Source organism: Ochotona curzoniae, unplaced genomic scaffold, assembly GCF_017591425.1.
Source record: "Ochotona curzoniae isolate NIBS_2020 unplaced genomic scaffold, NIBS_Ocur_1.0 scaffold_3208, whole genome shotgun sequence".
Classification (NCBI taxonomy): Eukaryota; Metazoa; Chordata; class Mammalia; order Lagomorpha; family Ochotonidae; genus Ochotona; species Ochotona curzoniae.
Window position 1 is genome coordinate 11,607,916 of NW_024467106.1, and position 16,420 is coordinate 11,624,335.

Genomic DNA, 16,420 nt, shown 5'->3' on the forward strand with positions numbered 1-16,420 from the left:
ATGGCAAGATAACAAATAAGCCTTGTAAAGACTAGCAATCCTTTTATGCTGATTGGATAAACTGAAGCGAGCAACTGAAGAATTTTGCCCAAGGCCAAAGAGGATGCAGCTGCCTTAGACAAGAATTTCAGTTAATTCAAGAGGAATGTTCTATTACCAGTTATGTGATATGGTTTGCGATTCAAAGTAAAGTTCTCAACTAAAGAAAATCAGAAAACAGAAGAAAATGTGCATGTGCATCAGCAACCTTTGTCAAACTGACATTTGAGAATGTTGGACTACAATGGCTTTAATGACTGATTACGTAAGTGAAACTGTCATCTTTCCATTCAATTATTGCTTATGGTCCTTGCCTATATTCTCCTCAATAAAAGCCTTTTTGCTTTTTTAACTTGCAAATCTTTTTATTTGCTGAAGCATAAAATCTTTGGATTTAATGTAAATTTAAAAGGTGTTGTCTCAGAAAAAGAGAGGGGAAGATGCAAAGAGAAAGGAAGGAAGGAAGAAAGGAAGGAAGAAGGACAGAAAAATGGAGGCACAGGGTAGGAAGCAGGAAGGAAATACTAGATGCTTAGAATTGTATCTAGGAATTCAACTGAATCTAAAAAAAATTAACAACCAAAAGGCACATCCCTCTTATTGATGGTTTCACATTCAGTGTTTCCTTCCTCTGGACTGAGTTTCTAATGTAACACTGCCTTTGCATAATGCTTTTCCAGTTTACAAACTAGTTTAAACATCTCATTTGATCCTCCTATTAGCAGAGAAAGTCGGACAGGGCAGGCGTAATTAACCCTGCCTTGGAGATCAAGAGCCAGAAGCTTAGAAACTTTGCATAACTTGGGATGCCTGGAGAACCTGAAAGCTATGAGTATGTTCCATACAACTTGATCAGTTTTGTTTGCTTCCCTGTGAACCCTACGCACTTTCTCTGTCTCCACCGGTTGGTACTGATTCATCCATGATCTATACTCTAAGACTCTGACTGACCTACACATTTTTAAAAAAGCATTTCACAATTTCTGCAGCATTCTTACAGAGTTGCAAAACTTCTAGGGGAAGGAAAGATAGTTTGGATCCAACAGACATCTGATACCTGAATTCCATACTTTTTTTTTTCCAAATCGTTCCGACTCCTTGAATTTATCCATTGACGGGGACCTCACCATCTCTGAAAGAAGCCTGTTTACTTTCCAAGCCCTCTATGCAATCGGCCTTTTTAGCCAAGCTTCTGCCTTCTTTGGTAGAGTGTATACATTTCTTATCATTCCTGCATTGCTTCCACCATGTCTTCCTGTTGTATCAGAAACTCCATAAAAACATGCTGAATAAATTTATCAGTGCGTCAGTGGTTGGATGGGTTTCTATTAAATGCTTCAAATAGCTCTGTCTGGTGTCTCAGAAGCTGTTGACCTACCAAACAAGGTGTTTTTATTTGCTAATTTATTCTCCTCTCCTTGGGGCTCAGAATTCCTTGTGGAAATATTTTTGAAATACAAGGCACAAATCACGGTCTGGCCTCACATAAACTGGATGCATATTGTAACCAAGTACAAGGAGATATGAGTTACAAAAGCATCACCATACGACTGCCAGCGACACAGAGATATACGCTGATAACTGGCTGCAGGCAGTGGCTAAGCCATGGGGAAAATGAGATTGGGAGGAACAAACATGGGATGATCAGATGGGGAGAGAGGAACACGACAGGTGGGCAGAGACAGAGCAGCCTAGTGGTTAGTTCCTGCACACTGACAAAGACTACACACATTTCAATCCTGGCTCTATTTCTAGCTGCAGGACCCAGGGTAGTCTTCCTATCACTTCGTTTCCTAAGGCAGTAAATGGAGATTGAGTTAACAAATTAGAAGTCCTTAGAACAGTGCTGGTGCCTGAATTATTTTTAAAAAATTCTTTTTAAAAAAAATTTTAGCATGATACAGCTTTGTATTCCTTCTCCTCTCCTTCCTCCCACCGCATTCCATTATTCCCCAAATGATTACAGTAGTATAGTCCCTTAGAAACAGTTACAAGATTAACTTTCTGCCATTTAATTATATCACATATAATTAGGTAAAGGCACAGGTAGAATATCTAGTATCATGTTGTACAGATATATTTAGATGTCTCACAATGGGAGTCCTTCTGTTTTGGGAAGTAAGGATGTGTCGTGAACCATAACTTTACTGCCTAGTTCGTTAATGTCCATCGTGATGTTCTTCTGTGAGAGAGTCTTTACCATGGATTTGGGATCCGGCTGTCTGAGTTCTAACTCTGGTGGTCTCTGCTCAGTGCTTTGAGTTTGATCTCCTGAATAGTACATGAGGGTCATTAGTATTGTGGGATGACAAGAGCTGGCTTGGTGACGTGGCTGTTTAGGATGCCACCTGCTAGGCTGGCATCCCATATGAGCACTTTTTCAAGTCTCAGCTCCTCCACTTATGACTCAGATCTGTGAGAAACATGGAGGTAGATCCTGGCTCCTGGTTTCATTCTGGCTGAGCCCTGGATCTGGAGCTGTTTGGGGAGTGAACCAGCAGTGGGAAGAGCTTTCCCTCCCTCCCTCTCTCTCTGAGTCGGCCTTTAAACAAATATTGAAAAAGAAAATGGAATAACACTCTAAAGCAGAGAGCAGCGATGATGATTAAGTTTTGCTGGATAGCTGACAACTTCTCTGATTCAGATAACCTGACTGAAACCCTACTCACTTTGCACCCTGTGGATGCCAAACCTTACCTGGGAATTCCTGGAGCATTGACTCTCCCAGGGCCCTCTGGGAATCAGGCTCCTGTACTGCTGGGAACTGACTTTCTTTTTAAAAGACATATTATCATATTTATTTATTTGAAAATCAGAGTTACACACACACACACACACACACACACACACACACACACACACAGAGCTTCCATTTGTTGCTTTAGCTTCCCAAATGGCCGTAACAACCAGAATTGGGCCAATGTGAAGGCAGGAACCGGGAGCTTCCTCTGTTGCTTTCCACACACAAGCACAGAAGCCCAAAGACTTGGGCCATCTCCTTTTGCTTTCCCAGCAGTGTTAGCAGGGATCTGAATCAGAAGTGGAGCAGTAGGTTACTTGAAGAGGTGCCCGTATGGGATGCTGGGACCACAGATGGAAGCTTCTCTCATTACACCGCAGCACTGACGACAAAAAATGATTCTCTTTGACATCACGCTGACTGTAACATCTGTAATGCATGACTCCACTTCTCTTTGTTTTGCACTAGCTGAAATAAGTTATTAGTGCAGGTACTTCTGAATCAGGTAGACATTGTTAGTGATTTGAAGGGAATGTGTGTTTGTGTATGTGCCCGTATGTGTATGGTTGTACGTGCGTGTGTGGTGTTGGGGGAAATTTATATGCACAGCTTTCAACATGCCATCATAACTGTAGGTTTGTTCTGTCTTCTGTATGCTTACTAACAGATTTTCAGGGAGGCCCCGAATTATTCTGCCTTTTATGAAGAGCAATTGATCTTGTCAGATGCATGGGCACAGCTGATATTCAAGTGTAAAGTTCCATCTTTCGTCTTGGGCATTTTAAGAGATTTTTCCCAATGAAGTCATCCTCTTCTCATCTTCTCCATAGTCCAGTGGTAAGTCTATAAAATCTGACCAGGTTTTCAATAAATGGTGTTTTCCCCCTATTCACTGTCAGGCTAATAGCGCTCACGCCTTCCTTCCTGTTCTCTACCTCTCACCCGACGAAGCGAATGCTGTTCCCTGAAGGGCTGAATCACAGCTTTTTCAGCCTTTCCCCTTTGGATACCAAGAGAGGCTCCACTTCCGCTGAACTCAGGCCCAGCTGACACTGGTAACAAGAGAATTTGCTCTAAGTAGAGAATCTAAAATTGTTCGAGGAACAAAGGAACCAATCAGGCACTAAATCCACGAAGAGCAGTTATCCGAGTGAAGAGGAAGGAAGAAAATAAAAAAAAAAAAACTAGTTTGAACATTTCTCTCCAGACTTTGACACGTCTCCTCTTACCACGCTTGGATAGCTTTCAAAAGGCCAAGTTCCCGCGAGTGCAGGGGAGAAAACAAGTGGCTGGCTATTTCATTCTTCTCTAAGGAGGAAACAAGATTTCCTCCAATGTACTTTATAGAAACATTGGAATTCATAGCAGGTTAAAAAAGGGTAAGAAAAAATGGTGGCTGGGGGTTAGAACAATATTGCTAATTCACCACTACCTCCCCTGGAGAACAATTCCTCCCCGAAGTGACCGTCTATCCATTCTACTAAATGCAAATCGTCCCGGAGAGCCGTCCTGGCCCATCCTAGGCTCTGTGGATCCTGGAGACAGAAATGATCTCGCCATCACAGTGCTATGGCTTAAGTAAATAATTATGGGAGCTCTTCTATTACGTTTATTTTAATTCATATTATGAAGAACTACAGGCCTTCACCACAGTGTAATAGGATGCTTTGATCTGGTCTTAGGAATCAAGGAAGGGGTGCGCAAAGAAAGGACCATCTGCACTGACAAGTGCTATGGTTTATGTGCCAACTTGGCTGGGTTGTTACACCTAGTTACCTAATCACATGCTAATGCAGATATAGCTATGAATGTCGTTTATAGATGTGCTTAAAATCCATAACTGGTTGATTTTAAGTTTAAAGAGGTTACTCTTAGATAATGTGGATGGGTTCAATTCAATTAGTTGAATGAGTTAAGACTAACACCGAGATGTGCAAGAGCTGAAGAAACACTGACTCAAAACAGCAACACCAGCTTCTTTGTGAATCCCCAGTCTGTTTGTGTGACACATGGGTTTCAGACTCACTGTCCCCACGGTAGTGTGAACCAGTGTCTTTATAGACTGAAAGATGCATTGAGGATGCAAAATCTATCAGTTCTATTTGCTTGGGGACTCCTGATAATACTACAGGTAGGTAAAGAATAAAGAGAAGTTTAGAGAAAACTGTCTCAATCCAAGATGATAGCAGCCCAGTGCAATAGCCCAGTGGCTAAATCCTCACCTAGTATGCACCAGGATTCCTTGTGGGCACTGTTTCGTGTCCCAGTTGTTCCAGATCCCAATTACTTCCTGCTTATGGCCAAAGCCTTGGGGCCCTGTATTGCGTGCGGGATCCAGAAAAAGCTCTTGGCTCCTGACTTCGGATCGACTTGAAGCCACTTGGGGAATGAACCAGCTGATAGAAGATCATTCTTTCTGTCTTTCCTCCTCTCTGTAAATCTTCCTTTCCAATAAAAAGAAATAAATATTTAAAAATAAAGATGATGGCTTGCCTGAAAATTTTGTTCACTATTTTCAGTGCCTTCGCTACCTCCAAACAGCCTGTTTGTGAAATGATGTGGAGGATCTTTTCCTCTCATCTATCTTGCAGCGACTAGACATGTTCCTTTGAACAAACAAGTTGTAGAATCCAGAGAGACCCCTGAAAGCACAGAGTCCCTTGGTCTTGGGGTCTGGTGTCTTGGATTTGAGTATAGACCCCACACCTTTCTCCTGGGACTGTGTGGGCAAGTCCTTTAGTCTCTCTGGGACTCAGAGTTTCTTCCGTTTGTGTAACAGATAACTCCGACAACAGTGGTGAACAAATGCTGAGCTTGAAATACATTCTATGCATGGTTTGATGTATGTAAGTATTAATTCAGGGAATCCCATCAAAAATCATATCAGGTGGGAGGTATTGCTACCAGTACCTTTTTGGAATATAACTACACAAATAGGAGCTGCTCCCGTCCCACAGACAACATGATTCAGGTACACGTTTTGACCTCATCAGAGTCCAGCTCTGCAAACCTGCTCATAATCATGACGTTTACATTGATCTATGTATCCCCTACCTTATCAGGCTGTTATAAGCATGAGTTACTGAAGAGATATTTAAAATGATAAAGCTACACAAATCAAGACTATCGTACTCTTGTTCTCTTCATTCCAGCAGAAGGCTCTGAGATGGTTTCCCAAATTGTGTAATGATTTGCCTTATTTTTCCTGAGTGCTTATCTTCTGACCATCAGATTCTGCAAGATCATATTTAACTGTGGGATGGGTCCTGTAAGGAAGACATTTTTAGCTTTCTTTTAGTGTCACGGGCCCTCAGCAAGACACGGGGGATGGTAGTGTGCCCTGAGCCACCCAGCTGCAAGTTGGAACCAGGTCTGTCTCAGAGGGAGAGTTGAGGCGATTCCCTCTTCCAATGTTTCTGTCATTCTACTAGCCACTGTGCCATTCACGCTACTGTTCAGGTCAGGGCCGAGTGGGCAGTAATGCTGGACTTTCTGCTTGGATGTTTCACTTCAGTGCAGGACACAGTCTCATTAGTTTTTTTTTTTTTTCAAAACATATTTGCATCCATCATTTTTGAACATGATCTCTGCAAGTTGCAGTTGTGATTTATGAAGTTAAGTTGACTTCTGCTTTTCCTCTGCAAGCTCTGTGACTTGTCCAGATGTAAAGACCCCGAGAGCTTCATTTCCCTGCTCTTCCCATCCTCCTGTGCATCCCAGGGTCTCTTCTTTCATTTGTGTTCTCTCCCCTCTGGTCTATTTTTTTTTCCCCTTCTCACGCATATCCCTGCTTTCTGGTCCTTTATCTTGTAGCTGAAGGCAGCACTGCAGTGGCTCTGAAGCTATTTTGATGTTCCACTTGTTGTGGAAGTAACTCTCCCTCACACACTCACACAGCTTGTGTTCTTCTAATCGGGTACATTGTATGCTTTTGCATGCAGGTCTTGTACAAAAAGGACTGCAGGGTCCACGAGAGGCCCAGGCAAGCATTTCATTATCAGAGGTTTTTTGCATGGAGAGAGAGCTTCCAATTCATTTCATTTTTGCTTTAACTTAGTATCCGTTAGCTATTTGCCATGTTTTTAGACAACACAGATTTTTTTTTTCCTGGTTTAAAACCTTGCAGTATCAGAAGCAATTTGAATGTTTGTCCACTTCGGAAGGAACAGGCATATTCAGGAATGAGTGAAGAGAGCAGGAAATAGGAGGAATAGATGCAGAAACAGTATGCTTTGAATGTGTTCGGGAGAAATAGAAACGAAGTAGCAGAAAACATTGTGGCTGTATTTGCAAGTTCTGGGGTAGGGGTGGTTACACATTGGGGTATGCCAATGGTACTTACTGAGTATAAAGATCTATTGAGGATTATAAAGCCTCAGATTAGAGAGGGAGGTTGGATAATGGAAATAACATGCTTTGATGTGATTGTTTTGATGTTGTGAGTCTGCAGCTGTTTTTGATGCATCCTGGGACAAAAGTTTTAAGCCTCCAGTTCTTATTTCTATCATGCATGTGAGAAGACACCCTCAGCCTTCCCTGATTGTGTCCCTGAACTCAAATCCACACCTGAGATTTATTCTCATCTTCAGATTGTCTTTGGTCCTCGCCACACGCAAGTGTCTTGTTTTATCCCAAATCCCTGGTTGACACATCCCCTAGGTATGGACTAACACCTGGGAGAGCAGAAGCAGTGTGTTTTAACCATGTTGAGCTGGAATGATTAAGACAAGAATTCCCCACAGTGTTTGTTTACTGGAGTAACCAACTTATTCTGTACCTCTGTTCATAGAAAGTGTTTTGCAAGAAAGCTGTGACAATTTCTGACTTCAGGTCTATTTTGTCTAGCATATGTATAGGCACCCTGTTCTCCTTCAGTTCGCAATTTTATGAAACATTCTGTCTCCATCCTTACATTTTTCATCTATGTATGCTTTAAGCCTAGAGTAACTTTCTTCCAGAAAGCATATCATTGGATCTTGTCTCTGTTTGTTAAGGTTTTTCCTTTGACTGAAGGGCTGAAGCCATTAATAACTAGAGCAATTACTGGCAGAGAATAAATAACCATTTTCATCTTGTTCATTGTTTTGTTGTCATAGTTTTATTTCTATTATTATTTCACAATATCTTATTTTTACATTTTGCCTTGATTCCTGTTTTCCTTTTGTACAGGCAATGTAGGTAAATTTTGGCAATTGTCTTGGGACTTAAGTGAAACATCGTTACATTAGCTTATTTTAAGCTCATAGCTTAACTTCACATGAAACACAAAAGGGTATTATGTAGGAAAATCCCTATGCCTCTAGATCCTCAACATGAAAAATGAGAAATTTACTCATTTTGTGCAAATTAAAAATAAGAATAAAACTATCCATGCTTGGAGAAAAATATCTCAAATCATTAGGAAGATATGAAAATTAAAAATCTATGTGAATCTAGTGTTGGAGCACCTGAGCATATAAAGCGAACACTGACAAAACTCAAGTGAGAAATTTACAGCAACACAATAATAACAGGAGATAATAGTATCCCACGTTGAAGAATAGAACATTCGGTCAAAAATACCAGTAAGCAAGCAACATGCTCCAACACCACTATACACCACATGGTCACAAGAAACAAAGTGACAATGTTATCCAGTAGCAATCTAAGGTTCCTTTTCAGAATACAGTAAATAATAATAGTAAAAAAACTTTTCTTTTTTAATACATATATTTTTATTTATTGGAAAGGAAGAGTCCACTGGTTCACTCCCACAATGGCCAGGACTGGCTGAAGCCAGAGCCACACGTGGGTGCAGGGGGCTGAGCACATGGGTCATCCCTGCTGCTTTCCCAAGTGCAGTACCAGGGAGCAGCTTCAGCCCTAACACAAATTCCAGCTGAGACTGGGACAAGCTCCTCTAAGGGGATGCCCATGGCGTAGGTGGAGCTTAACTTGCTATGCCACAATGCTGGCCCCACAAAATAAGTCTTGAAAAAATGTAATAGGATTTAAATTATACCACATGTCTGTCCCAACCACAGTGAAATGAAACTGTAGATGAATAGAAGATGGCAAACTGGAAATTCACAAATGTGTGAAAATTAAGTAACATAATCTGAATAGCAAATGGATCAAAGAAAAAATCCACAGGGGTAGCGGCAAGTGTTCTGAAGCAAACAGAATCACAAGCCACAGCACAGCGTTGACTCCAGAAAGCAGAACAAACTCCAAGAACGAAGATCGTACTGTTACATGCCTACATCAAAAATAAAAAGAGGGGCTAGCATTTATTGTGGATTCTAAGCCACCTGGTAGAATGCTTGAGCAATCAGGCTACAAAGACAGTATTCAGGAAAGAAACTTTAAGCAAATATCCTTGGTGAACATAGTGGCAAAACTCTACAAAATCCTAGCAAGCCAAATTTGACTATCCATCAAAAACAGCATGCCTCTGGACAAACAGATCTATTCCTGGACACAAGAATGTTCAACACATGGAAACTGGTTAGCTTTGGTAGACCACTTTAAAGGAATGAAGTATAAAACCAATGGATTATTATTTCAATGGATATTGAAAACTTTTTGATAAAATTTAAAAGCATTTTCTGATAGAAATTCATAAGTTGGAATAAAATGGGATTTGTCCAATACCAGAGAGGCTGTATATGGAAAACCTATGGCCAGTATCATAGTTAGTATCGAAGAGCTGGAAGCATTTTTACCATGGACAGAAGTAACTCAGGTATTCTCACTCCATCACTCATATTCAACTGATTTAGAAGTCCTAGCTGGGGCAATTAGATAAGAAAGAGAAAAAAAAGTACACATTCGAAAGGAAGAAGTAAAATTGCATATTTTTTTTGCCTAGAAACCCTGGAGAGTCTACAAAGGAACTCTGGACAGCCTGGGAAGTGTGCTGCACACACTGGCAAGCAAGGAACCAGGGCTAGGAGTGGGCTTGGTGGAAGTTTTTGGGGGTCGATCTGACTAGGACTGTGTCAGCAGATAGACCTTGGAAGGATTTTCTTATCCTTGGATTGGCAAGATTGACAGCATTTTAAAATTACTGATACCACTCGAGTGGAACCCTTAGAGCAGGCACTAAACTGGGGACTCTGCGATGGCATCAGGTGGCCGTTCCCCATACCCTGTACTGGGATGGTGGGGAGGCCGGGTGTGGCGTCTCCTTAATGTCCCCCCTCCTCCCAGATACAGAAGGAAGAGGGGGAAGATTTGGAAACAACCGTCTCACCCACTTTCCCCTAGACCTTGACCCTTCCCACCCTGGTCAGCTATGCAAACATCATCAAAATAAAAAGATTAAAAAGGAAGAATTCTTAGAACTAATGAATCAATGTGATAAAAGTTGGAAAAATACAAAATCAGCCTACATTATTTGCACTCACACAGTATTCAAAGAAATCTGTTAGAAACATTAAGAAAACAATCTCAAATACAACAGTGTGAGAAAGAATAAAATATTTAGAAATACATTTATACATTCTGTGATTCTTTATTAAGATTTGAAGAACAAGATCTAGCAGCAGGCAGTAGGTCTAACAACAGTCACATCCTACATGGACATTATGTCTAAATATTAGCAGCCATTGTAAAGGGATAGGAAGGTATCTGGTTTCTACTGCTTTAAGTTGCAGTTTTGCCAAGTGTTATTTATTTATTTGATAAAGAGAGAGAAAAAATGAAAAGTAGCTATAGAAATATCTTACATGCACTAATTCATTCCCCAAATGGCTAAAGGTGGGAGAAGAGACTGGCGCTGTAGCCTAGTGGCTAAAGTCCTGCCTTGAAAGTGCAGAGAGCCCATATAGACCCTAGTTCTAAACCCGGCAGCCCTGCTTTCAATCCCTGCTTGTGGCCTGGGAAAGCAGTCAGGGACGGCCCAAAGTCTTGGGACCCTGCACCTGTGTGGGAGACCTGGAAGAGGCTCTGGGCTCCTGGCTTCGATTTGGCACATCTCCAGCTGTTGCAGCCTTTTTGGTAGTGAATCATCTGATGGAAGATCTTCCTCTCTGTTTCTCCTCTTCTCTGTATATCTGACTTTGTAATAAAAATAAAAAAGGAAAAGAGAATGGGGGGAGGAGAAATCGGAAGAAGGAAGTGGAAGTGGAGGGGGAGGGAAGAATCCCAATACTCAGAAAAATACATTGTGGAAGACAATACAAAGATGAAGAAATGAATGTTCTCACAAATGTTAATGAAGGTAGAGGAAGGAGAAGCCTTATGAACTGCTGATAGGAATGCAAACTTGTACAATGACAGAAATAAGGTTACTCAAACACTTAAAAAGGAAGCTATCATATGTTCCAGCAATTTTATTTATGAATTCAAAGAGAATTGAAATCAGCATCTAAAGAGATACCTTCACCCCCATGTTCACTACAACATGAACTGAAGTAGCCCAGATGTGAAAATGATTTTAACGCCCACTAACAGATGAGCATGAGATGTATACTTACAATGGGCTGTTATTTAGTTGTTGTTTTTTTTTAAGGAAACCCTGCCATATGCACCAATAGGAATGGACTTGGAGTGCATTGTGCTACATGAAATAAGCCAGTCACAGAAGGACGAATGCACCAAATCCTACTTATAGGAGGTTGTTGAAAGAGTGAAACTCAAAAAAGCATGGACTAATATGATGATAGTTACGAAGTCACGGGAGGAGAAATGGGTAGTTTTTATTCATTGGGAATAAAGTTTCACTTATTCAAAATGAGTAAGTTTAGGAGATTACTGTACAGCCTATACAATATTGCCTTGGACACTTACATGTTTGTTAAAAGATAAATGTTTAATGTTCAAGTGTTTAGATATTTACTATTCACTTAAATGATATTACTGTAATATAAACAAAAAAAACCCAAATATGAACAACAAAAATTGCGGCTAACATTACCGTTAATCCGTATCTTTTGGTTGAGAAAGGTAACATTTTAAGTGTCAGCACCTTTCAAAGGTGTTAAGGTCAAGGCTGTGGACACAAGCCTCAGTTCTGCTTTTCGCTGGTTTTGAATTTTTTAAAACAATGTTTCTGTGACGTTTCATTCCTTCAGCCTGAAAAGTGCGGATAAGTTACCCAGCCTTACCTATGGCACAAGAGTCATGCATGTAATTTACTTCGCAAATTTTGAAATCTTTCAAAGTCCTTACCTCCAATTTTTTTTTTTTCAGAAATGATCTCTCCATATCCCATATTCTTGAAAATCGTGTCTCAAGGGGGTGTGCTGAAAGTCAGAGCTAGCAAATAACCAAGCTGGAGCTGGAATTTGGTCTTGTTAAGTTCTTTCCTTGGTGTGTGGCATACTCATTGTATAGCTTAAAGAAAGTGCTCTCTTTAAAAAAAAGTTGTTCTGCTAATATTTCTGAAATTTATGATAACATTGAATCTTGATTGGCTTTCAGAGGTAAGGCACGAAGACACTGTTCTTCTTTAGGCCATGATCTTGCAGAACTGGAGTCTTGGGCGTGGGTGTTCTTCAAAGTCACTGCAAACAAAACACACAGCACTAGAAGCACAATAGGTCGCTTTCATCTTACCTTCAGAACAGTCCTCACACATGATACATGAACTCAAAAAAAAAAAAAAAACAAAAAACAAACCAGACTAGACTACATGCAGAAAGCTCATTGTATGCTCACGGGGAACAAAGTTCCAAGAGAACTTATCAAAGGGTCAAAATCATTTGGCTTTCTGTTTTCCTTTTGCTTATTATGGGACCTCTCGGAAATAGCATCTTCTGGACTAGGAGCCCAAGCCTTGATGAAACAGAAAAAGTACATTCCTGCATGAGTACAGCAACCTTATCAGGAAAATGGTCCATTTCATTTCCTTACCCTGGAAAGAAACCACACAATTCATTACTCTCCATTTGTAAAGATCTCACTAATGTTCTTAACAATTTTACCAGGCACTCCTCTCGCTGGGAGGGTCTCTTTTTATTCCTGTGCCAACGTCTACCTTCTGAGGTTACCTACAGAGTCTGAATCTAGGAGATAGGCAGGAGCGGATAAAGATATCTGGAAAGTTTCACAAAGAGCTTGGGGGAGCTGGTGGGATATCGAAACAGCTCTTAGAGAAAAGTCGACAGATGACTTCAGAATAAATAAATCCCTTAAGACATTCAGGGTGTAAAATATTAATAGAACCAGTGCTTGGCCCCAAAAGCATTTGAGATTTTTATTGATGCCAAAACATTTGAAAAATAGTTAAGCAATGTTTAACGACCTGGAAAAGCTGAGCTGTTCACGCAATCTTGTGTTATTTGTGCAGCGCTTGGAAGAGCCCCTGACTGAACGGCACATCTGCAGGGACTCCATTAAGGGAGGCCCCTTGGAGGTTATTTTAGGGGCGTGTGAAGGAAGAGCTGAGTAAGAGTCTCATCAGGGAAATAAGAAAATTGTGGCAGTGTTTCCATATTGCACTGACTTGCATTAATCGCTCTCCTGGAAAAGGTTCCAGTGTTCATAGCAGAAAATGAAAGAATGGGTCTAAAATGTAAAGAATGCAGGCTGCATTGTAACAACCGCCATGGGGGCAGCAAACATCCACATGCTTTGATAGAGGAACATCAGAATGTAGTTTGGAGTTAGTTGCAGACATCTGCCTTGATCAAGACACAAGAGAGTATGGTTTGAATTTGGAAAGATGATTAATTTTTGGAAAATAAAGATTTATCTGAAGGGAATAGTTACGGAGAGAGAAAGGTAGGGATGGAGGGACGAGATAGAGATCCTCCATCTACTGGTGACTCCCTAAATGGTACTGGTGGCTGAGTCTTGGCCAAGAGGGGAAGCCAGGAACACAAAAGTCCCTCTGGGTCTTCCATATAGTTGCAGGGGCACAAAAACTTGGGTCATCTTCTTCTTCTTTCCTAGGCACAATAGTGAGGAGCTGGATCATAAGTGGAGCAACTTCAACCTGAATCGCCACTAATATGGGTCTGGTGTTGAGGGCAGCAGCTTAAACCACTGACCCCACACTACTGGCGCTGTGAGAGGTAATTCTGGGAATTAGGATATACTGAGCCCATAAATGGCATGATTGTTAGTAGAATTACTTATATAAAAGATATGGCAAGAGCTGAGTACTAAGTTTTATGAAAATCTGGTGCTCCAAGCATCCTGCCGAATAGTTTTGCATTTTCTTATTTTTAATATTAATTATTATAAATTAAAACATTGAAGATCAGGGTATTGAATAAATTGCTAAAGATCAAATAACTGATAAATGATAGCTTCAGAGCCCAAGTCTGATTGATAGCAAATTCTATGCTTAAAAAGATAATCAGAAGATGTAATCTAGTGGCACGGTAGGCTCATCGTCCTTCTGCTAATGCGGTATCCCAAATAGGCACCAGTTTGAGTCACAGCTGCTCCACTACAAATCTAGTTCTCTGTAGTCTGAGAAAACAATGAAGGATGACCCAAGTCCTTGGGTCCCTGCACCGGTATGCGGGACTTGGGAGAAGCTCCTGACTCCCAGGCTTGGATCAGTTCAGCTCTGGCCATTGCAGCTACAGTGAGTGAAAGACATCTCTCTCTATTTCTCCTTTCTCTGTGAAAATCTGCCTTTCAAATAAATAAGTAAAATGAGGTATTCCCTTATCCGAAATTTTATACAATTTTTTTTTTCTGAGGTCAAGCATTCCTAAATAAGAACTTGCTCAGGTCCTGTTCCACCAGAATTGTAGATCAGTGTCTCTTAATACCTTGTAAAGGTGTCAGACTGCATGAAGTAATAAACCTCTAATACAGTTTTATAAATTAATAAAATCCATATCTACTTTCTCAATCATAACTTCCTATTTTCTAAGATATAGGAGAAAAAAGTTTGCTTTGAAACCCCCAAATTTTAAATGTTATTATTGACTTGGCTGTTATGAACTTCATGGATAAGACTAATATTTCATGGTCAGACCTTTATTTATTAGTTATAATACAGAATAAACAGCTTGCTGTCATGAATGTGAATTAACCAAAGAATGGGAGCACTAGACCCTTAAAAGCCATAGAAATTATCATCAAAGAAGAAGAAAGCTGGAGATAGTCCATTATTTGTCTTCAGATTACACTACAAAGTTACAGTAATCAAAACATAATGCTGACATAAAGATACACAGGCAGACTGGAGAATCCCAAAATAAATCCACACATTGAGAGTTGGTCAATTTTCAAGAACACACAATGAGGAAAACAATGTTTCTTCAAAAAATTGTTAGACAAACTGGATAGTTACATGAAGAAAAATAAAATAGAATTGTTACTTCATAACATCTACAAAAATAAATGCAAAACAGATTTGAGAATCGAATGTAAGTTCTAGAAACTGTGAAAGAAGATAAAATACATGATACTGATTTGGATAATTTCTTAGATATGATCCTGAAACTACAGGTAACTAATTAAAAATAAATAAATGAAATTAGCAAAAAATTAAACGTGTTTGGATAGTCAATGAATAAAACAGTGAAATGGCATCTTTGGAATGGAAGAAAATGTTTGTGCACCATAAACATTAGAAGTAGTTAGTAGCATCAATATTATAAGTAGGTAGTAGCCAAAACTCTTGAACTCTCAGACAACTCAATAGTGAGGAAAAAGCAACTTGACAACAAAAATTGATGAAGTATGTAAGTACACATTGCTCAAAATCAAGCATACCATGTGGAAAAGTGATCAGCATACCTCTTCGTGTGACATTCTAATTAAAATCACAATGATACATCATCTCACACCTGTTAAAATGGCTGTTGTCATGGAAGTGAAAGATAATAAATTTTTCTGAGGTTCTGGAGCAAAAGGAATTTTCATGTAATGTTGGTGGGTATGCAAATTAGGACAGCCACTATGAAAAACAATATTAAGGCTCCCCAAAACACCAAAAGCAGAACGACTTTATAATCCAGCAATCCTCTTAAACACATACCCAAAGGAAATAAAATCAGTATTCTGAAAACCAATTTGCACTCCTAGGCTCACTGCAGGACAGTTGAAAGCAACTAAAACACAGGATTAATCTAAGCATTCATCAACAGATGGATAGGTAAGGAAAAAGTGTATAAACACAGTGGAATATCATATAGTCTTAAGTAATCCTGAAATGCTTGTATCTTGAACAAAATGGGTGGTTGGGAGGACATTATTGCAAGTGAAATAAGCCAGGTTCTAAGAGACAAATACTGAAAAATCTTACTGACATATAGAATCTTAAATGGCAGAATTTAGAACTGTGAAGAATGGAATGGTAATTATCAGGGGTTGGAGGATGGGGTAGGAATTAGGGAAAATGTAAAATATGCGAAATTTTAATGACAGGAAAAATAAATTCAAGGGATTTTTTTTTCTCCCCCATGGTGACTAGAGCTAATTAACACAAATTACATTCTGAAAATTAATAAGAAAGTATACTTTAGGCACTCTCACCACAAAACATGACAAGTATATAAGGTAATACACATTTTATTTAGATTAACTTATTAATTCCACAATTATACGTATTTCAAAATTTGTATAGGTGATTTTTATTTTGTCCATTAAAATAACAGAAACATAAAGTTAGGTTAATTTTTAATGTAAGTTCAACTAAAAATTTGTATAGAAACTAGTTTTAATAAAGATTTAAATTTTAAAAGGCAGGGA